The sequence below is a fragment of the Trachemys scripta genome, chromosome 10, assembly GCF_013100865.1.
Source record: "Trachemys scripta elegans isolate TJP31775 chromosome 10, CAS_Tse_1.0, whole genome shotgun sequence".
In the NCBI taxonomy this organism is placed as follows: Eukaryota; Metazoa; Chordata; order Testudines; family Emydidae; genus Trachemys; species Trachemys scripta.
In genome coordinates this window covers 13,332,460-13,356,204 of record NC_048307.1, presented here as the reverse complement: position 1 = coordinate 13,356,204, position 23,745 = coordinate 13,332,460, and positions in this window count along the sequence as shown.

Here is a 23,745-nt window from a genome sequence, read left to right as displayed (position 1 = left end):
AATCTTGCCTGAGTTCCTTCTCAGACAGATGCTCTTTATCCAGGGGTCAATCTCTTGTAGGCATGATGTTGTCTGTGTGACAACATTGATCACATCTGTGGGAAGGAACCATAAAGCCAGCTGTCATGGAACTATAAAGCTGGGGTGGAGCTGTGGTTATCTCACAACCTCTCCAAGGAGGTGCACATAAATATAGAAGAGGAGGCACGTCCAAAGTTCCCAGAAGTGCCTCAGAGAGAGCAAGATGGGGAGAGAATTAGAGGTTAGAACCTGTAACAGCGTGTTTCTCCCACAAGGTCCTCTGAGTTCCATTCCCCCATTCACAAGTGACCTCTAACATGGCAACCAGCTGCAGGACTGTGCATTAATAAAAATAAACACTGAAACCAGAAATAATTGAATATTACATATTTTGCCTCATTCGTGGCTTCCACCAGTCCTCGCATTTTTCTCTCCCTGCTGATGTTTCCTGAGGCTCTCCCAGGGTTTCAGACCCTAGCAAGCTGGAGACATTTAAAAATAAAAATAGCCAGCTTATTCATCAAATAGATTTTTCTAAATTGAAGGGTTTTGAAAGTACTGTGTACATTGGACACAACAATCACAGATCCCATTTCATTACTGAACCACGTACTGTGCTGACAACCAAAGTGTTCCAGGCCTTTTTCCTGAAAGGCAGATTAAAGGGGCAACATATTTCATGTTATCTGGGTACATTGGACACCAGTTGTGCTTTACTTCCACATAACAAGCTACCCTGACAGCAAAGTCACAGACCTATTTCAGAACATGGGTGTTGGAAGCAGGTGTGTTGACCTTATCTGGCTCAGTCCGTATGGGAGTCTCATAAGGGAGCCTAGCATCCCAGATGTCCCTCCACTTCCAATATCATCACCAGCTGTGCTGAGAGGGAAGTTACTTCACTGTGAAATAAACAGAAGAAGCAAAGAAGAAATATATGTGGTGTGGTTTCTGAAAGTTCTCTCTAGGTAAACTGCACATGTTCCATCTGACTGCATACCACAATATGTTTGCAACATCCCAGCTATAAGAACTAACGCAACAGCAAGAAGCTAACACAAGCTTTTCACTTACATTTTCTTTTAAATGTATAAGATCTGTATATGTGGCATATCTCAGGGAAGTTCCTTCTCTCTAGTCCACTGCTGTAACATATAACATACAACAAGTCCCAGCGCCATTGCCTTATGAGAGAGTTGAGTATTACTCTCCCCACCCCACAAAGGCTTCCTGTCAAGATGAGAAAATCAGTGATGCTACTGAAAGTCAAAAATGACCTACCAATAACTGTTCCACAACTAAATCTTCCAAGGAAGATAAGAACCAAAGGAAAAGCAGCAGTATGTGTGCATTGTCTGAGCGTAGTGGATTACCCCTAGACTCAACCCTCAAATCACCAGTCTAATTCAAGCCAAAAACCTGTTACACAGTGTGGTGCACTAAAAACGGTGTTAAAAATTGTAAGCTATCACTTGAAATCCTCAGGGGTTGTCCTGGTCCTGCAAGCAGGCTAGGGAGCACCGTAGGGAAGCATGTGATTTGGGTCTAGCAATAGTCAATCTGCAAAGAGCCAATCTAGAGTGAGGTGGAGTGAGCTGTGCCTTGCTGACTTAGGGAGCAGCCTGTTTTCTCTCTCTCTGTTTTTGGTTCTTGTATGTTAAGGTTCCAGATTTTAAGAAACAAAGTCATGTTATGTTGCAACCTTCTAGAAAGAGAATTTTAGATAAAAATATAAGTTTTCATTTAGAATGCTGTGACCATAACACCCAATAGCAAAGAATATTATAGACTACCAGTTATTAATCACTGTGGAAGTAACTAATGGTTCTGAGCCCACTGTGGAGAAGAATTAATGGCAATGGCCTGCTCACACACTGTACGTAAAAAATCAAATTTCTCAATGCCACTTATGTATTGCTGTGGCAGGAATCACCAGGTGGTGCTAGTATACACAGTCTTCCAGGTTCTTTTTCTTAGCATGAAAATAAAAGTTCCTTCTTGAGAAGACGTGCTGTGTGTTGTTGCTAATTGTGTAGTGTAAGGGTCTCGATAGAGGGAGCTGTGTGAGCAGCATGAGAGTGTGCTCTCTGTTTACATCTTGGATTGGAGTCAATTCTTGTAGTAGAGTTGCTCTCTGGAGACTGGGCATCAGTGTTGGGATGAGATTCCTGAAAAGGGATTGCTTGTATGCTATTTGTGCCCACCATTGTTCTAGGACTGGTGGATACATCTATGTAAATAAAAAAAATGCACTTAGACTATACCCAGACTCCATGTCACTGATTTCTCCTCTACTGGGAAGCTGATCTGTAAGGCCCCAGATATCTATTTCTTACCACTTATAAGAGGGGCAAAAGTATGTATGCCAGTGCTGCCCCTCCATGTGCACAGCCCACCTAAAACCATTTGTTTGACCCACCATAAGGGTCCATGGCATGGCTAAGAAGCTCTCTTTCCTTTCAGGGCTTTTTTTGTAGCGTCATTCCATGAGTTCCCATGCTTTCTCCGACAATATGAAGGGTCAAGGTAAAGTCTTCTTTCATGATAACTACAAAACCATAATGAGAAACCTGGCAGTAATTGTCTGGATACTTTGCCTGTGGAACATATGATTGTCACTTGTTCTGGCAGCAGGTGAGTTTGGTTGTCTGGTCACACATAAGTACTATGGAGTATGTTGGAAATACTTCTGAATACCTGACAGAGCAGTTAGATTTACAGCCACCACCCCTGGGATTAAACATATGGTCTCTCTCACCAACAGAAGTTGGTCCAATAAAATATGTTACTTCACCCACCTATACATCCTGGGACCAACACAGCTATAACAACATTGTGTACATACAGCTGTAATTTGTATAGATGTACTAATCATATGATCTTTTACTTTTGTTTATGGACAATTAAACATCTGCTTTCCACAGGGAACTCTCTCTCTCTCGCTTGCTCGCTCTCTCTCTAACCCTAAGGTAAAAAAAAAAACCCCAAAGGCTTTAATTTTTTCACACCACATGTTTATGTCTCTTTAAACCTTGCTACAGTCTAAAGTAATCAGCACAAATCAAGCCTTCCCACTAATAATAATAGAAGGAGATTTTAGATTGCTGGCCACCTGTATTTCCATGTTATCCTTCTTCCCATCAGTTTAGTAACTGTCTTTACTTTCACTGCTTTCTGAGAGCCATTGGTGAGCTGTTAGCCAGCCACGGAGTCCCATTCACTCCATTGGCATTATTTGTGTGGGTTACCGCTCACCAACGTGAGCAGGGTGTTCACAATCAGGCTCTAAGTTACTCCTGGACTCTTTGGCCCATATTCAGTCATTAGAATGTTTTAAAGTCGTGCATCTGTGAAAAATAATTTCCATGCATGCTACAAAACCACAGGAAAAATAACTCGCACATTTGAACTGTCTTGAAAAATAAACCATTTCCAAGGGCAAAAACACATTTAGCAACAAAAATTCCTTATTGTTGCCCAGATTTATTCAAGCTTTAAGATGCTCGGAGGTGAAAGTTCATGAACTGAGAGATGCAACATTTTCTCACATTATATTCCTCCATGTTTTCCTTTCCATAATGTGAATTAATCCCTTCTGATCACATCATGAAAGGAGATAGAAACTGCAAGCCCAGAAGGTGGATATCTCACAGAATTCCTGCACTTAGACTACGGTGGATAGAGAAATTCATAACATTCACTGTAGGTTGCATTTGGGGATAGATTGTTAAACAAGATCGATGCACCCATCCCTATAAATTGTCCATGCGATTTCTTTGCTTCCACACACACACACTCAGAGGCTAACTGTACATGGCTAATTAGGACATTTGTATGCACAATTATCTGCAGCAAAGTGCATGCAGTTCCACATATGCATGCCTAACTTGCTTGAAAATCTTGCCCTTGTTTCTGACCCTTACACTAAACCCTTTTATCCAGCCTAGATTTAAACTCTGCTGAAAAGTTATTGCTCATCAGACTGGATCTGACTTTCAGTGTAGTTTCTATTATAATGCAAGTTAAGTGTGTTCTAAAACTTTTTTTTAGGGTTTTATACACACACAAAATCTGCACAAGTTTTGTGTACCTTGACACTTTCAAGCAGAGTGAATAAAAGAGACAGCTTGGCTTCTGCTAAGCCATAATTTGGAGATGGAACTCATCCTAAATGGGTGTGTGTATACATGAGAGGGGAAGAGAGGGCACTAATGATCTCAGGTTGCATCACAGACAAAACAGTTACTCATTGCCATAAGCTAGTGGCTTTATCTGCTTGAGGAATTCCCAGTTCTCTCTCTATTATTTACAGATAAAGAGCCCCCCCACCACCACCATTCAACTTGCTATTCTAATTGTCCAACATCATCTTCTCATTTATCAAACACAAACAACTATCCCTAACAGGTTAACTAAAGCATCCCGGGAATTCCTAAATTCCCAGCTCTTAAACCTATCAGTTACAAGCAAAGAGACAGTGGCTAAACAAATAGCCAAATAATCTTTTAGAGACCAATTGGCTTTCTATCTATTCTGAAAGTGCCTGTAACTTCAACAGTGATTTATGAACTGCTACTGAAGGACATGCTTGTTAATAAGAGCTGGTTTACACATACCATAGACATGTTAATATACAATAATGCCAAGTTCCTATTATTCTCATTGAGTCCCTGTCTCAGCATACCACTTAATCACTTGCTTTGTTTAAGTATGTGCTTAAGTCTCATTGACTTCCATAGGCCCTAGTGCTTCAGGTAGTTTAGCATGTACCTTACTTTGAGAAAATAGGTAATCCCATTGTAGAAAATAGGACTATTCATGACTCCAGATCTTCAAGCTACTTAAACACATCTCATATATGCTTGAAGTTAAGATCATGCTCAGGTACCTTGCTGAATCAGGCCCATACTTGAGAAGAGAGGAGCAAACACTCACGCTTGCAAACATTGCCTACGGCTTATAAATATTTCAATTTAGGTGGACCAAATTATTTTTTAATTTACACCATGTAAATCTGGAATAGTTCCACTCATGTCAATGGAGTTACTCCAGTTTGCACTACATGAACGAGAGAAGAATTTGGCTTCATATCTGTGAAAATGTTAAATGTGTGATCTCTCAAACCAGTCTCTCGCTCTCTCTCTCTCTCCAAATTATTTATTTGTATTACCATCCATAGCTCCTAAGAGCCCTACCCATGGACCAGAATCCCATTGTACTAGGTGATGTATGCATCTACAACAACTACAGGATTTTAATATTGGCCCTGTATATTATTTTACTGTTTTAAGCATGTTAGTAATGCAGTTGATCCTGGAAGTGTTGTGGTCATAAAGAAAATGATTTGGTTAAACTCATGGGAAGGGCACCCAAAATTGTATTAACAAATGTCCATAATAAAAGTATTGGATTTATGTTAAGGATTTCTGTAATAACAAGGAACAAAATGTATCAAGAGTATCTATTCCTCAGTATGACAATAACTAGGGAGAGACCACAAAAAGTGTAGAGGTTCAGTTCTGCTAAGGGTCCGTGCATGGAAGTCTTCGCTGCTTTGTAGCTTGTGTGGTCATTTACACTTGTGCAAAATAGGTGCAAAATTCTACCAGATCAGGATAGTGGTCTTGTACACCCTCTAGGCATAGGTGAAAATGACAACAAAAATTACAGGCTAGGAGAGAATGAGGCATAAAGGCAGATGTTTAACTGAAACTCACCAAACCCTTTGTGATCAAGACATTTGACTAAAAATGCTTTTATAGCAGGGTTTCTGGTATATCTTCGTTCTAATCTAGTCCAAAATACCCCAGCAAAAGAGGTTCTCTCATACTTTTACAGCAAAGCAAGAAGTAGAGATCCAGACACAACAATGAAAGCAAATTTTTAAAAAAACAACTAAACATCGGGTTTGGATTTTGGTAATGGGTAAGAGTTGAGTTCCTTCTTATTTTATCTAAGCTATTTTGTCTATTTCTTCTTCATATAGATCAGTAACTACAAAGTGTCTTTATTGTATCTAGTCTGAATATTCTTTGGACTGTTAAATATTTATATATATAAAGAATCTGTATATATGCAATCTATACAGTAATAAAATGGCCACAGTCCAATATATGAGTTTATCCATTGCATATTAGTAAATATAAGTGAGCTCAGCTAAGAAACTCCATAATTTTAGACACCTGAGGAATTCCAATACCTTGCAATGCAGGACATGAAATAACATGCAACTTGTGCTGTCATTATGGCTTGCTTGAGAGATTTAGGTAAAGGGGGGAAAGTGCCAAAAGCAAAGTAGCACTACAGAGGCACAGATAAAAAGTATTTTCAATTTGGGTTTTTGTTGGTGCTTTTTTTTTTTTAAAAGGTTTTTTCCCCAACTGAAATTTTTTTCCATCTGAGTCACCTCCACACTCAATTCTCAGTGTTTGGTGGATCTTTGCACAATTTATCACCAACATGTATTCTCAGCTGCCCAGTCTGACTTGGATACTCAAATGCACAATCAGTATTCAAGCAACCGCTAGCTCTGTTTTCAGGGGGTAGAAACTGAGTGGTGTGATTCGTTATTGTTAACAACACCCCATTCTGTCTGGAGTTGAGTGCATTTGGGAATATGGAAGAATCCTGAAAAGCTGCCACTAAGCATCCGCAGTCCAAAAGAGACCTCACTGAACTCCCTTTTCACGGATCAATGTGTGAGGATCTGACAGCATAATGTGTGGGCTCTGAGAAGCACGAGTTTTTGGGTTCATTTTTATTTTTAAAGGAACTATTATACACAAAGTATTTCCACTCAGGTGCTCACTATTATAGCTGGGGAATGCTGGGCATTATGAAATAGGGACAGTATTTGTCTGTGGTACAGGAGTTTTTCATAAACAGATGTCAGGGCCAGAAGAGACCACTGTGATAATTTTGTCTGGCCTCCTGTATAACACTTCCCCCAAATAATTCCTTTTGAACTAGTTTAAGCCCTTCCCTAATTAAAATTCAAACCCCATCTCAAGTGGGAGTCAGAGAATGATAGTGCTATTGTTTCTGGGTGGCCAGCTGAAGAAGAAGCAGAGAAGATCTTCTATTAGGTGGCTCTGGGCTGAGACTAGCAATGCCTCCAGTCCTGCTGCAGATCACAACTGGCTCCAGGGCAGTCAGAAACATTCCTGTTCAGGTAATGGAGACTGTTTCGGGAGGAATAGAGAAACAAAGAGGAGAAGAATGGCGGGTGAATGAAGAGAAAGTGAAGACTGTATGGAGACTTAAAGAGAGAGGGGAGAGAAAGGCAGAAAGTAAAAAGGAAGATGGAAAATGTGGAAAAAGACCAATGAAGGAGCAAACAAGATAGATGTGTGTACTCCAAACTCAGTAGATCCGGGTCCATGTGGGTGGACTGGGAGAAGAAGCCTGGGCCATGCTCTTCCTTCCATCGGTACACTATGGGCTGGGTCTCTGCAAGTCAGGAGGAAATAGCCTAATGGCCATGTGCCGTGGAATCCTGCTGTTGGAGCCCACAGGAATCTCTGTATAAGGTAATGCTGATCCCAGTGGAATGGGATTGCAGAGTCACCCTCTTCCTGTTGGTATTAGCAATCTACACATGAGACGCTACAGAGGGCCAGATCCTTAGCTTGTGCAAATCGGCATAGCTCCATTAAAAGTCATGCAGACTATTCAACTCATTGTTAGAAAATTTTATTCTGGCATTCAGCTTAAATTTCCCATTGCTTATATTCATCCTGGATCATAATCTTGGGCATCCCCCAGGCAAATTTTGCCTTTTTTGTTGCTTTTATGAATGAATCCAAGAATTCACCCTTGAACAGTGGCATTTCCCATCTGTTTACCTTCAGCAGAAAATATCTTTTACCAATAACTGCTTTTCACAGCTGACCAAACTTGCAAGCCACTGCAATCTCACCAGCTATAAAGATGTGATTTTAGAGAGCCAGAGTGCTGCTTGGTTCTATATCCTCAATTTGCTCATCCAAAGGATCACAAATACATCTGTGGGTTTAAATTGGTGAGAATCCATATCTCAAGGAATGCACAAGCAGAAAATTTAACTGAGCCCTATGGTGAACCCCTGTAGGGATGGGGAGACAGATAACCTCTGAAGAAAAGTCATCGGGATTGCAGGACAGAGCAAATTTCATTGGGATATTTTTCATACTTTAACATTAGTCTCTTTCTTTCATTGGGAAATGTGCTGGGTGACAGCAACATTAGGTCAGTTAGGGTCAAAAAAGTTTTGGGATCTAACAACCTGGGAAACCTCTTTCCCACCAGAGCAGTTGAGATCAGTTAAAGCTCTCAAGCAGACAGTCTCCTGACAAAATGATAGGAGGTTGCTGGCAGAGTATTTCCAGTGTGCGATCCTTTGCCTTGGTCTGAGAGAGCCCAAGTTGGTTAGCTTTCAGGGCCTGCTTCAAGGCCTGTCTAGTCATCCAGGTTAAGTAAAGTGTTAAGGGCAAGTTTCATTCTATTCAATTTTTAAATGACTGTAATGTAAATGTAATGGAGGAGGAGCTTGTTGTGTGAATATGTTTGATCATTGTTTTTAATATGCATGCACCTAGAGCAGTGGTTTTCAACCTGTGGTCCACAGACCCCTAGGGATCTGCAGACTATATCAAAGATTTCCAAAGTGATCCATACCTCTATTTGAAATTTTTAGGGGGCCGCAAATGGGAAAAGTTTGAAAACCACTGACCTAGAGCGATGGATAAACCTCTAACTTTGCACAATGAATCACACTAAATTTAGGGGAAGCAAATTTTGGCATGCCCAAAATATTCAGTTTTGTGCATTTAGACTTCCTGTTTTGAGTGTGTAGACACCTTTCGTACATGTAGACATGACCTTTGGGGCACACGGATCTTGATCATCCAAAACTACATGGCCAAAGACTGTGGAAAAACAATTTTGCATATGAATTTTAGACCCAAGATGTTGCTACTTGAAATCTTGGCATTTAACTAAAACCAAATTATTTGACCTGGTATTGCTTTGCAGCACTCAGAGTGTGCTACCTACTTCACAAGAAGACATACAAAGACATAACATTTGCCCCAAATGGGTTACGACATCACTTGTGTTTTTAGGTTATAAAAATGATGCCACAGCCAATTCAGCTGAGTTAGACACATTGGTGGATCAATATTTACAACATTTAGAAGCTACTACATGTGTGATAGCTGTTATGTTTGCACCATTAGGAGAAGCGGCAGAAATCTAATCCCATTCCTGACTATGCAGCAGCCCTGTGTTTAAAGATCAGAGCTGAAGCGAAAGGTTTAGATCACATTAAAGTCACATTTATGGATCGGCCTTCATTCTTTTTAACAGCTATACAGTGCTAAACGTTTTCCTATCCCTAGAGAATGCAGTTAGCATTAAATGCTATGCTTAAAAATTGCAATCTCTTCTAATGTATCATTAAAAATTCTAGAGTATTATTTCAAAGAATAATCCAAACACTAAAGAAAAATCTGTTTCTCCCATAGCAAAATTCAATGAGGGTCCCAGCTGCTTAAATTTAATTTATTTATTTAGGCCCTAATTCAGCAGAGTACTTAAATAAATGACATTAAGTATATCAATAATCCTATCTTTGCTAAGCAGAGTACTTAAGCATGTGCTGAGTTTACAGTTCAACATGTGCTTAAGTGATTTGCTGAATCAAGGTCTAAGGAATAAGTGTGCCAGTAAAAAGGCATCTAAGCACTGCAGAATGGAAACCAAATACACAAGCACTAAGGATATAATGTGAGGTTCAGAGAAGGTGACAAGAATGATCATGGGCATGGAAAAACTCTCATATGAAGAGACATTGAAAAGATTGGGATTGTTAACCTTAGAAAGGAGACAAATAAGAGGGGACATAATAAAAAGTCTGTGAAATAATGAATCGCCTAGAGAAGGAATATCAAACCATGTCTATTCTCCCTGTCTTGTAACACAAGAACAAGAGGACATTCAGTGACATTTAAAGGTGGCAAATTCTAAACCATGAATAGGAAATACTTTTTCACACAACATATAATTAACCTGAGGACCTCATTGCCACAGGAAGTCATTCATGCCAAGAATTTAACAGGATTCAGAAAGGGATTAGATATTTATATGGCTTTCAGGAATATCCACAGTTATCGTAAGTAATGACAACAAAAAATTGTGGAAACGATATTAAATCTCATGCTTCAGGTCTTAAGCCAATTTCTAACTACTAGAGATCAGGATGAGATCTAATGAGGGGGACAGAAACTGGACTACATGGACCTTGGGTCTGATCCGGTCTAGATATTCCTATTTTCCTGTGATAAATCTTTCAAATTTGGGGGTCTAAATATTGAGACCTAGAACCATATTTAGGCACCTAAAAAAAGCATTTGAATTTCATAGGTACTGAGCACCCTGAGATCCCAATGAAAGTAATGAGAGCTCTGTGGGTCTCAGCACTGCTAAAAGTCAAGTCTCTTAGTTAGGTGCCTAACTTTAGAAACCCAAGTTTGAAAAGTTTGGCCCAATTTTCTAAAGTAAAACCAATGGGCCAAATACAATACACAGCCCTACCACACCAGAACACACACTCCAGTATGATGAATCTGTGTCTTTCTATGAGTACTGTCCATTTCAAGTCCCTTCACACTTTTCATCACCCTTTCCTGAGTGTGTACAGCCGGAGCTGGGACTGAGAGAACAGTCCTAGGTAGTTAGTTGGAGAAAGAAAAGGGGCAGATGAGAGGGAGACAAATATAGGCCAACGGAAACAAGTGGGATTTGAAGAAACCAAAAGATGGCTAGGAAGCAACTCCTCTGGGAAAGATTCCATAGCTGAGAGGACACACTTATGGATGCAGACAGCTGAGAGAAACTCAACAGTGGAAACAGTGTGATACCTATAAATCATGCCTCCCAACAAAGGGATTACAGCCCCAATAGAACAGTGGGCATATGATTCATTTAAACTGGAGTCCTGTTTTATAACCATGCTCTTCTGATACAGTGTTATTCCCTGTGACATCCTCCTTCCTTTCTGGAGGAGGGCACGTGTGATCTGAATGTCTGGCAGGTAACAGTGTATGAGAGACCATGACAACTAAAAACTGCAATAGACGAGGTGTGGAAAAGGGACTGCCATGTGTTGAATCCCAACTCTCAGATGCGTGAGCTGCTTGAACAGTACTAGAACTGCAGAAATCTAAACTCTGAGGAATAAACCCTTCAACTTTCTCTCAGAAAAGCTCTGAGTGTTAGTGCAGTTTGCCCAGGAGACTCCAAACGGGAAGAAAGCCTAAAAGCCACCAGTGTCTGGAGATTTTAGCTGTCTCGATCCAAGAGAGAGCGCAGACAGGGAAACAGAGATGATTTATTTGTGAAGCAAACACAAACAGCATATTTAAAAGGACATTCACAACCCTGCACAGGAAGAAATTCCAAGTAACCTTTACCAAGTCTGATATGGAATCACCTTCATAATATTAACATGTTTTTTCTCTTTGCACTATAGGTTCTCTTTTTATTTTAGAAAGGATGTTTTACATTGTACTTAAACATATATAAATTTTAATTGTTGTACAGCACCCTGAATTCTTCTGGCACATACAGCAGGGTGGTCATGCTTAAAAAGTAAAATTATTCCTATAGTACCATTCTCTACCCAAGGCACTTAGAGTGAATTAAAATTAAATTCCAAAAATAACAACGTGTGCAACAACATAAATAGGGTTGCCTGCTCTCATGATTTTATGGGCAGTCTCACGACAATGGATGATTTTCTTAAAGCCCCAGCTCCTGGAGTCCTCTGATTAGGTGAGAATCTCAGATTTTGTTTCAAAAATAGTAAGTTTCTAGCCCTTGTGGATAAAGCCTATAAAAGGTGACCCAAGTGTCTCATAAAGGCTCAGAAACAAGAAAGCCAATCACATGAGCCTAAAAGTTAAGATTTGTGTTTAAATCCCAGTATTTTTAAGCCCCTGTCATGATTTTTGAGGCTTGACCCATGATATTTGAATGCTTGGGGTTTGAAATACTGTAAATACACAATAAAAATCAACTTAGAAAGTGGTACTGTTTAGTAGTCAGAGGGGTTGATTTGGGATCAAGACACCTGCATGCCACTAATTGTTCCTCCACTGAATCCCTGTTAGATGTTGAACAAACCACTTAACTCCAGGTCACCATGCCACTGAATTCGGAAAGCACTTAAGTACCCACTTAAATCCAATTGACATTAAATAGTAGTCTTCCCATTCACTTCAATGGACTTTGGATCAGACTTATTTTGCAGAGACGTGGGCTGAGAACAAAGGGAACGTTTGGCAAACAGTTATCGTGAAATGTATCAACATGACTTGACAGTGTTCCTTTAAATGTATCGCTTTGGAAGATTTCTCCATTGACTAACTAAGTTCTTGGATCACAGCTCCAGGATTATTGCAGTATCACACTGCAATTACTACAATAATTACTGTTGCAATTATCCACAAAGAAAGGAGACAACCTAATTTATTCTCCCCAACCCTGCAAAATCAGTGATCCACATGGGCTTCTCAGAATCAAAGGGTTTGCCCTGGTTCAACAGCTTGTTGTTCAGCCGATTTTATCAGGTTGAAACAGCTATAGCTTGGAGGCCTTTCTTTCTAATTGCTCATACAAGTGAAGAGCAGAGACTAATTTTGTATTTTGCTGTTACCGTCAATAAAAATGTGCATTTAACGTGTCTGAAAGACCCATCTCTTTATGCCAACCCACGTCACTAAGCAATCTGAACACTTCAGTACAGTATGTTTCTGTTTTATTTTTCCAGCAGCAATTCAGCTCCCAGAATAAAAGAGGAAAGACTCAGTTCCCTGTAATTAGTGACTTACAGCATTCCAAATCACTCTGTTTAACAAAAAGGCACTGTTTACAGGCATAGAAATGATGCCCTGGGTCTGGGCTTAAGGGCTATTAGAAATGGTCTCTAAACAATGGATATTTGGACAAATCCATACATTTGCCTGTGAAATGACTAAAATGGTTTTAAAATTATTCTTGGATACTTGAAATGAATTATTCTCTTCTAGCCTTCTTTTCAAGGACTATAAGGTTGGGATATTCAAAAGGGCTAAGAGAGTAAGGCCTGGTCTACACTAGGCGTTTATGTCGAAGTTAGCGCCGTTACATCGAATTAACCCTGCACCCGTCCACACCGCGAAGGTATTTAGTTCGACATAGAGGTCTCTTTAATTCGACTTCTGTACTCCTCCCCGACGAGGGGAGTAGCGCTAAATTCGACATGGCCATGTCGAATTAGGCTAGGTGTGGATGGAAATCGACGCTAATAGCTCCAGGAGCTATCCCACAGTGCACCACTCTGTTGACGCTCTGGACAGCAGTAAGAGCTCGGATGTTCTGAACTGCCACACAGGAAAAGCCCCGGGAAAATTTGAATTTGAATTCCTTTTCCTGTCTGGCCAGTTTGAATCTCATTTCCTGTCTGGACATCGTGGCGAGCTCAGCAGCACTGGCAACGATGCAGAGCTCTCCAGCACTGATGGCAGTGCAATCTCAGAATAGAAAGAGGGCCCCAGCATGGACTGATCGGGAAGTCTTGGATCTCATCGCTGTGTGGGGCGATGAGTCCGTGCTTTCCGAGCTGCGATCCAAAAGACGGAATGCAAAGATCTATGAGAAGATCTCTAAAGACATGGCAGAGAGAGGATACAGCCGGGATGTAACGCAGTGCCGCGTGAAAATCAAGGAGCTGAGGCAAGGCTACCAGAAGACCAAAGAGGCAAACGGACGCTCCGGATCCCATCCCCAGACATCCCGTTTCTACGAGGCACTGCATTCCATCCTCGGTGCGGCCGCCACCACTACCCCACCACTGACTGTGGACTCTGAGGATGGGATAGTGTCCACGGCCGGATCCTCGGACATGTTAGCGGACGGGGAAGATGAGGAAGGAGATGAGGAGGACGAGGCAGTCGACAGCGCTCACAACGCTGATTTCCCCGACAGCCAGGATCTCTTCATCACCCTTACAGAGATCCCCTACCAACCCTCCCCAGCCGTTACCCCGGACACAGAATCTGGTGAAGGATCATCCAGTAAGTGTTGTAAACATCTAAACATTTATTTGTAACAGAACATGATTATTAACAATTTAAAAAATGGGTTTCTCATGATTAGTTTGATTAACTTAACGGTTCAGTCATGGGCAGTGCAACTATTTGAAAAAAATCTAGCAATGTCCGGTTTTGCATGATTGTCCTGCCCAAGCCGCTCTACTGTTTAGTCCCTGCTACTGCAGCTACAGTAAGATGCGGTCTATATGTCCGGGGATGGAGCAGAAATCCTCCTGGGACATCTCAAGGAAGCTCTCCTGCAGGTAATTTGAAATCCGCTGCATTAGGTTCTTGGGGAGAGCGGCCTTATTGGGTCCTCCGTAGTAGGACACGTTGCCGCGCCACGAGACTAGCAAGTACTCCGGAATCATTGCTTGGCACAGCATGGCGGCATACGGCCCTGGTCTTTGAAGGCTTTCCCGGAGCATTCTCTGTCTGTTGCTCTCAGAGATCCTCATGAGGGTGATGTCGCTCATGATGACCTGCTTTGAATGAGGTAGGGGAATGTTAGTGTTGGGACTGCTTTACCGTTCCTTTACAGAACTGTAACCGCTGGTTTGCAGCCACGCGGTGGAGGTGGGAGAGGGTCAGCCGAAAGGGATCGTTCCCGGGGACAGCCGCGAGGGTGTGGGACAGGAGCAGACTTCCTGCTTGCCGGATTGCTGGCAGCAGGGACCGACATTGATTTCAATGTGAAATGAGGCCATTGCTAATATTAAAGTTTTAAGCTGCCACGAATCTACGGCTTACCATGTCTGCGTGCAAGAGCAATTCCGTTGTCCTGACAGGGTTCTCAAAAGTGCTCTGCAAAACCCCAGACACTGAATGCGAAGGCCGAGAATTCGACCTTGTGCTGAGTGCGCATGTGATAGGTGCTGTGCATGGTCCTGTTCACAGAGAAAGACTATGTTCTTTGTTCACAACTACATTTATCTTTCTGAGGAATTCACTCCCTTTTTCCCATTCCCACAGCCCCATCTGCGACTGTCTCACAACCTAGCCTGTCATCACACTCCCAGAGGCTAGGGAGGATTAGGCATAAGAAGAAGAGGACACGGGAGGACATGTTCTCAGAGCTTATAGCCTGCTCCCGAGCCCAGGCAGCACAGCAGACCCAGTGGCGGGAGAACTTGTCCCAAATGAACCAAGCCAACATGGATCGGGAGGAGAGGTGGCGTCAGGAAGACCAGCAGGCGACTCAAACCCTGCTTGGACTACTGAGGGAGCAAACGGACACGCTCCGGCGCCTTGTGGATGTTCTGCAGGAACGGAGGCAGGAGGACAGAGCCCCGCTGCAGTCCATCTCTAACCGCCCTCCCCCGCCACCAAGTCCCATACTCCCTTCACCCAAAGTGCACAGAAGGAGAGGCGGCAGAGTCCCTGCTAACTCTCACTCCACCCCTGCAGAGAGCTCGAGCAGCAGAAGGCTCTCATTCCCCAAAGTTTGACAAGTTCTTTCCTTCCCGCCTGACACAAGCCCCCGTCCAAGTTTCACTTCCCAGTCCCATGTGTAGTTGATAATAAAAAATATGTTTCTGTTAACTACTGTTTCCATCATGTTCTTTTGGAGGGGGGGGGGGAAAGGGGGTTGGTAATTGGACAGGACAGTCACCTTTGGCAGGGTACATAGTCGGGGGCAGGCACAGCAGCAGGGCACATACATAGTGCAGTGATGCAGTGACTACTTACCCTGGTTAGTCTGGGAGGTTCTTTTCATGTTATGTGGTGGGGGGTGGGTTGCTCTGTGACTTTGTGTCAGGGGAGGGCAGTTAGAGATCTTAAGCAGCGGTCCTTAGGCAGGATCACAGAGCCACACAGCAGGGGATCTGTAACCGTCCCCCCCCTGCCACAAACTCACATAGACCCCCCATACACACAGTCCGTATCAGGAGGGGTGACAGGCTCCGTTGAAAGAACCATCCCACCGCAGCGGAGCCTGTCAGTCCTTGAGTTTAGAAGCTGCATTCGCGCGACTACACTACACCCGCTCCGCACCACAGTCTGCGTCCCAGTTTTAAAAAATTCCCGCGAAAACAGTATTAAAGAAAACGGTGTGCTTTAACAAAGTAGAACTATTTTTATTTTGAAACGTGTGTTGGAAGTGGGGTGAAGGCTTCTCTGTACACAAAATTAGAAAGTCACAGGTTACCCTGCTCACTCAGGAACTTTGCTTTCAAAGCCTCCCGGATGCACAGCGCTTCCCGCTGGTCTCTTCTAATCGCCCGGCTGTCTGGCTGTGAGTAATCAGCAGCCAGGCTATTTTCCTCAACCTCCCACCCCGCCATAAAGGTCTCCCCCTTGCTCTCACAGAGATTGTGGAGCACACAGCAAGCTGCTATAACAATGGGGATATTGGTTTCGCTGAGATCACAGCGAGTCAGCAAGCTTCTCCATCTCCCCTTGAGACGTCCAAAAGCACACTCCACCACCATTCTGCACTTGCTCAGCCGGTAGTTGAAGAGTTCTTTTTCAGTGTCCAGGGCACCTGTATAGGGCTTCATGAGCCAGGGCATTAGCGGGTAGGCTGGGTCCCCGAGGATCACTATAGGCATCTCCACATCCCCAACAGTTATTTTGTGGTCCGGGAAGTAAATACCTTGCTGCAGCCGTCTAAACAGACCAGAGTTCCTGAAAACACGAGCGTCATGAACCTTGCCCGGCCATCCGACATTGATGTTGGTAAAACGTCCCCTGTGGTCCACCAGTGCTTGCAGCACCATGGAAAAGTAGCCCTTTCTGTTAATGTACTGGCTGGCCTGGTGGTCCGGTGCCAGGATAGGGATGTGAGTTCCATCTATGGCCCCACCGCAGTTTGGGAATCCCATCGCTGCGAAGCCATCTATGATCGCCTCCAAGTTTCCCAGGGTCACTACCTTTGGCAGCAGTACATCAACGATTGCCTTGGCTACTTGCATCACAACAACCCCCACGGTAGATTTGCCCACCCCAAACTGGCTCGCGACTGACCGGTAGCTGTCAGGCGTTGCAAGCTTCCAGAGGGCTATGGCCACTCGCTTCTGGACAGTCAGGGCTGCTCGCATCCGGGTGTCATTGCGCTTCAGGGCAGGGGACAGCAACTCACAAAGTTCAAGGAAAGTTCCCTTCCGCATGCGGAAGTTTCGCAGCCACTGTGATTCATCCCAGACCTGCAGCACTATGCGGTCCCACCACTCAGTGCTTGTTTCCCGTGCCCAGAATCGCCGTTTCACAGCATCAACATGACCCATTGCCACCGTGATGTCCTCGGCGCTGGGTCCCCTGCTTTCTGAGAGGTCTGTGCTACTCTCAGACTTCAGGCCATCACCGCGTTGACGTAGCCTCCTCGCCTGACTTTTCTGCATCTGCCTCAGGGCAACCTGTATGATAAGCTGCGAGGCGTTGAGAGCGGCCACAACTGCAGCGATGGTTGCAGCGGGCTCCATGCTCACAGTGCTGTGGCGTCCGCGCTGTCAATGACTGGAAAAGTGCGCGAAATGATTTCCCGCCGGCGCTTTCAGGGAGGGAGGGAGGGCGGGAGTGATGGACGGATGACGACAGTTACCCAAAAGCACCCTGGCCCCTTTTTTTTTTTACCCAGAAGGCATTTGCGGCTCCACCCAGAATTCCAATGGGCGGCGGGGACTCCGGGAACTGTGGGATAGCTGCCCTCAGTGCACCGCTTCCAATGTCGACGCTTTCCCCGTTAGTGTGGACTCACAAAGTTGAATTACTGTCCTTAGTGTGGACACACACGTTCGACTTTGCAATATCGATTCCAAATATTCGATTTAAGTAAAATCGAACTACTCTCGTAGTGTAGACAAGGCCTAAGACCCAGACAATCGATGTGATTTGGACTTCTAAGTACCTAAATGCTTTTTGAAAATGAGATTTAAGCTCCTAAATCAGTTAGGCATAGTGATGCTGAGAGCAGCAGCACATAAATACCTTTACAAATCTGGGCCTTAGTTCCCAGCTCTCCTAATTGGATTAGAGTGCCCAACTCCCTTAGACTCCTTTGGAAAATCTCACCATAAAAACCAGGATGTGTGAACTTTGGCATTTCCTATGTTCTTTCACTCAGCTTAAAGAGGGGGAATAGGAACGTGTTATGAGTCAAATCCTGAGCCATTTATTCAGGAAAAACTCCCCTTGGCCTGATCAAAATCTAAATTAAGGACCTTAAGATCTGGGCCTTTGTGAATAAATTGAAATGAAAACAACAGCAGATGAACAAATGAGATATGGCTCAAACTCTCAAATGTTTTTCAAAGAACAGGATTGTCTTCATTTCTAAATAAGTACGCTTTTTCAATAATTTCATTGTCTTTCTGGGCTTCTATAGCTGTTGGAAGGATTTGCACATGCAAAAGAACAAATCTCCAATAACATACTACATTGAAGTTCAATTACTTTTTATTCCAAATGCCCTTTAAGCCTCTCCTTCACAGAGGAGAGAGAGAGATAGCTACTGCTTAGGTTAAATTGAAATCACACTACGGGACTGGTAGACTTTTTCTTTTATGCTGTATAAAAGTTTCCCAGAACTATGAGATTTTTCATTAACCCTCAGAGCTGGCCTAACTCCAACTCTTATGGAAGTCCATGATAAAATTCCCATTGACTTCAGTGGAAACAGAGTTAGGCTAATGATGAGCTCATTTTCTAAGGATGTTTCATTTTGAAATTTAGTAGATTTAACTTTAAAAAATGAGAGTTTTTGAAAACCCCACCCTGTGTATGTCTTTTATCACTCATGTTTGAAGGGAGTGTGACGGGAGAGTTATACTTCACAATTCAGACACATTTCAGATACAGATCCTGAATGTAATGTAATGAACTTGATTAATTCCAAGCAAATATAATTACAACGTGTTTATAGGCAGAAAGCCATTTGGATGAAAGGAATATTTTCCAATCCTATCAAGAACAAGTCTTAACAGACTAGTGCAGGTTAAATACGAAATATGATTAATGAATTGGATTGTAGTTTTATCCATGAGCAGAGCATTAATTTAAGTCAATGATGAATAGCAAGAGGAAAAAATTAAATAAACATGCATTGCCTTCAAGTGCAAAAACCAGCCCTACAGCACTTGAATCAGTTTGTTTTAACAATGTTATGCAAGTCATGCATATATCCTACAAAGAAAGGCATATCTTTAAATTAAAAGAATTGCTCTTTTGAAACCAGGAGCATTAGGATGTTGTTTCTATATTTGAGAATTACCTGGCTTTTGCAGAAGTTATTTTGTGAGTTTTAGCCTTACCTCTGATAGCTTAATAAACAGATTGCCTGCTTAAGGCATTCCTCCATGAAATCAGAAACAGCACAGAAGTCCATCCAACACCCTAAGTGAAAAGCTCTGTTAAGTCATTCCCACGTTTAAAGCAGTACTTTACATCTGGGCATTCAAAGAAAGCAATGGGATTTATAGGCTTTAAAGTTAGTGACTACAAAAACTGATGAACGTACTTTTCAGCAGTTGGCAACATGGAACAAAAGAACAACTACACTCCAATTGGTTTCAGGAATCCAGCTTGAACTTTGACAGAATTTCAGAACTGAAAGTGGTGGGGAGGAAACTGGGGCTCTCAAAGCGTCATCCGATCAGGAGGGTTTTTTTCAGCATAGCTTGCTTTGCCAAATGTGCTTCAATACGCAATATAGCTACACATTTAAATGTCATACCATTTTCTTAAAACAAAAGATTAAAAATGTGTTCGAGAGAATGAAAATCCATAGTCTATTACCACTGGTGACGTCTGATTCTGTTAATTGGTAACATTTTCAGTAATTCAAGGGGGCTCACAAAAATTCAGTACATTTCAAGTTTGTTATAGCAGCAGTAATAATTAAGGCTCATAATCTACTCAGAGCACTTTTACCTGTTCAAAGCCATGTATAAACCAAGACATACAAAGGCATAGAATCATAGAACTGGAAGGGACCTCGAGAGGTCATCTAGTCCAGTCCCCTGCACTCGTGACAGGACTAATTATGTAGACCATTCTAGATATGTAATTAATTACCAGACATTACGTAATTAATCATTTCTAAACAATGCTTCATTCAGATACTTAGATACACTAGTGAGGGCTACATGAGTATTTATATTATATATTACCATCATTATGAAACAATTTGATGTTTTTGTTTTTTTAATTAAGTTTTTGGTGTTTCCACATGCGGTACAATGTAACAAAACATGATTCTACCTGTGTTTGACGGGAGAGGAACTAGTTTGGCCCAAGGGGATAATACTAGCAGTAATGGGATGAAACTGTTCAACGGAAAACTTAGGTGTGGAGTATCAGGCAACATTTCCTAGTAGCGAGACTTTGGAACTTAGTTACTGAAAAAAAATCCATGGCAAAAATCCACAAAACAGAATGGAAAACTCAAGGAAAACAAGGGCAAATTAGCATAAAACCGAATCAAATCCCAGAAATGTAATGGGAATTTAAGGCCTGGTGCAAAGCCCATTGAAGTCAATGGAAATTACAAACAAATGGAAGAGCTGATATAGGCCACCACTTGCCAACACAGGATTGTTTCATGCAACACAGTTTGCACGGCTTTGTCCAGTCCCTGCAATGTCACTTGTCTTTGTCTAGCCCAGTCTATACAGTGGTTCATCTGAGCATACTCAGCCACTGGTGATGGCATATCAGTGTGGACTAGCAACAGCTATTAACTGATGGACATTTACATGTCTAGGGACTAAATTATACCCTAAGTTAGGTATGTGCTCATAGAAGACTCCTAAACTGTTATGTGGTTTGGGTCCTGGCTACTTTAGAAACTGCTACTTTCTTTGTGCTTTATCCTGACAGAGGGGATGAGCTAAAGGGCTCAAAGTAACAGCCCCAAATATAAATATTTGGAACTGAGGACAGGATGTTTTAGAGATGGATTCTCAGTTCTAGAATTCATTTCTCCCTTGGTTCAACAGAAATACCACTGAACTTCTACATATCTGAATGGTAACACCAAGCAATGTCCTGTACTAAACCTCTATCACAACCCTTCCCTTCCTTCCTCCTCCAATACCACTTTCAGCAGCTCCATGGGTTTCTCTCTGATTCCTGTTACATCTGAAATGGCTTCTTAAGACCTTCCCTGCCCCACCAGCTGTGCCCCACATGCTCCCAATGGGATGTTCTGTAGAAAACTCAGCATGTTAAAATATGTGGAGTTTCTCAGTCCTGCTAGTTAGAACATGATCTGGCCTTCATTCAAAGTGAAAAGGCAAGTATTTGTCTGGCAAGGGGACGCAAACCATTTACTATTTTTTACAAATTCACTTGAATCTTGGCACTTACCACTACCTCTCCCAGGGCCTGATTCTCTTCTGACTTACTCAGATTTTATGCTACTGTAACTCCATTCCTTGCAATGAATTTACTCCTAATTTACACCTGTATGAGTAAGAGGAGAATCAGTCTCAAACTAAAATAATTTACAGCTGCAAGGACATGATGGGCCAGATCGTCATAGAGCTCCACCAGTAGACACCAGCAGGGGATCTGGCCCAATATTTTGTTCAGGGTAATCTCATCTGATTTAATATTCCAAGCTCTAGACCTTGTAGATTTAGATGTTCCCTAGATCTCTGTGATATTGGGATTGACATCTGAGCTCTTGCAGCAGCAATAAAGTGAAAGGAAGTGAAATATGGAATTTTGGATATTGAAGATTAATTTCCAAAGATTAAGAAAGATCCACTGAGCAAACTTGTAAGGAAAATGTTGCCAGTTAGCTTCCTTAATAACATATTCACATTTTTGTCCAAAGGCTTGCTGAAAAGAGACTTAAAAGAAGAAGAATTAAGACTTAAAATAAATGTACCAAAATGGCTAGAGAAATACACCAGTATGATTTAAATTAACCTCTCATGTGGACTACCTACTGGCCATGCTCTGGTTTTCAGAGCTTCGGAGCATGCACAGCTCCTGTCAGCTCTATAGGATCTGAAAATCAAGCCATGGGGGCACAGTCCTGCATGCCTTATTCTCAGTGGGGATGTATTGTATGACTAAAGGATTGAGAGGAAGGATGGGCCAGTTGTAAGCACTCTAACTCAAAAAGTGTTGCAACCAACATGGGGGACATTTTTATTAGATCTTGTCTTAACAGATAAAGAGGAACTGATCACACAACTAAAAATAAATGGTAGCTTAGGTACAAGTGATCATGACTTGATCATATTTATAATGTGAAAGAAGAATAAAGTCAAAACCAGTAATAAATATATATATATATACACAAAGTACCTCCTCTACCTTGGTGGGTCCTGCGCTTAGTGGCGGATTTGCTCGCTTCACAGATTCACCCTGTGGGTCAGGAAACAGTCCAGAGACCTTCCCCTCTGATAGAAGCTATAGTCCAGGTCAATTCCTCCTGTGTTTGATCAGGAGTTGGGCAGTATGGGGGGAACCCAGGCCCACCCTCTACTCCGGGTTCCAGCCCAGGGCCCTGTGGACTGCAGCTGTTTAGAGTGTCTCCTGGTACAGTTGCACGACACCTACAACTCCCTGGGCTACTTCCCCATGGCCTCCTCCCAACACCTTCTTTGTCCTCACCACCGGACCTTCCTCCTGACGTCTGATAACGCTTGTACTTCTCAGTCCTCCAGCAGTACGCCTACTCACTCTCAGCTTCTTGCACACTTCTTGCTCCCAGTTCCTCTCACACACTTCCTCTCCTCTGGCTCCCTGGCTTGACTGGGAGTGAGCCCTTTTATAGCATCAGAGGGACCTTAATTAGAGTCAGGTTCTTAACTGCCTCACCTGACTCTTAGCAGGTTAATTGGAGTCAGATGGTCTATTAGCCTGGAGCAGCCCCTGCTCTGGTCACTCAGGGAACAGAAAACTACTTATCCAGTGGCCAGTATATCTCCCTTCTGCTACTCTGCTGTTCCCAACTGGTCTGGGTCTATCACAATATTCAGATTGTTCAAGTATTTCTTTACCTACTTTACTATAGTTATTGTTACGAAGACTTTGTCCATTATTTTCAAATTGCCCCCATTTTTCATGTTGCACAGATTTTTTAAACAGGAATTAACAAGCCTACTTTCTAATATTAGAAAATTTCCCAAAAACATACTTGTCAAAGCCCTTCAGCTTGTATTAACTCATTTTGTCTTCTTGCTGCCCTCCTCTTTCATGGGAAGCCTTGCCTGACTGGATTTTCTTGTTTAGCTACCTCACCATTTTTCATTTCCAGAACAGGATTCTTTTTACATTCAGATCTTTTAGAAACCACACAAACCACAATGAGCATGTCTTACTATTTGCGTGAATCTGTTGCGTCTTCATTATGGAATCCCTCCCCCAGCCCTGTTCCACAGTTATGAANCCTGCTCTGGTCACTCAGGGAACAGAAAACTACTTATCCAGTGGCCAGTATATCTCCCTTCTGCTACTCTGCTGTTCCCAACTGGTCTGGGTCTATCACAAAATATATATATATATATATATACTTGGTGCATTAATATGGCCAATTTCACAAAGCTGAAAACAATTATAAGTCAAATCAGCTAGAAGGAAAAATTTAATCAGAAAATTTTGAATGATAATTGGGAGCTATTTTAAAACACTTTACTAGATGGCCAAAAAGCCACAATCA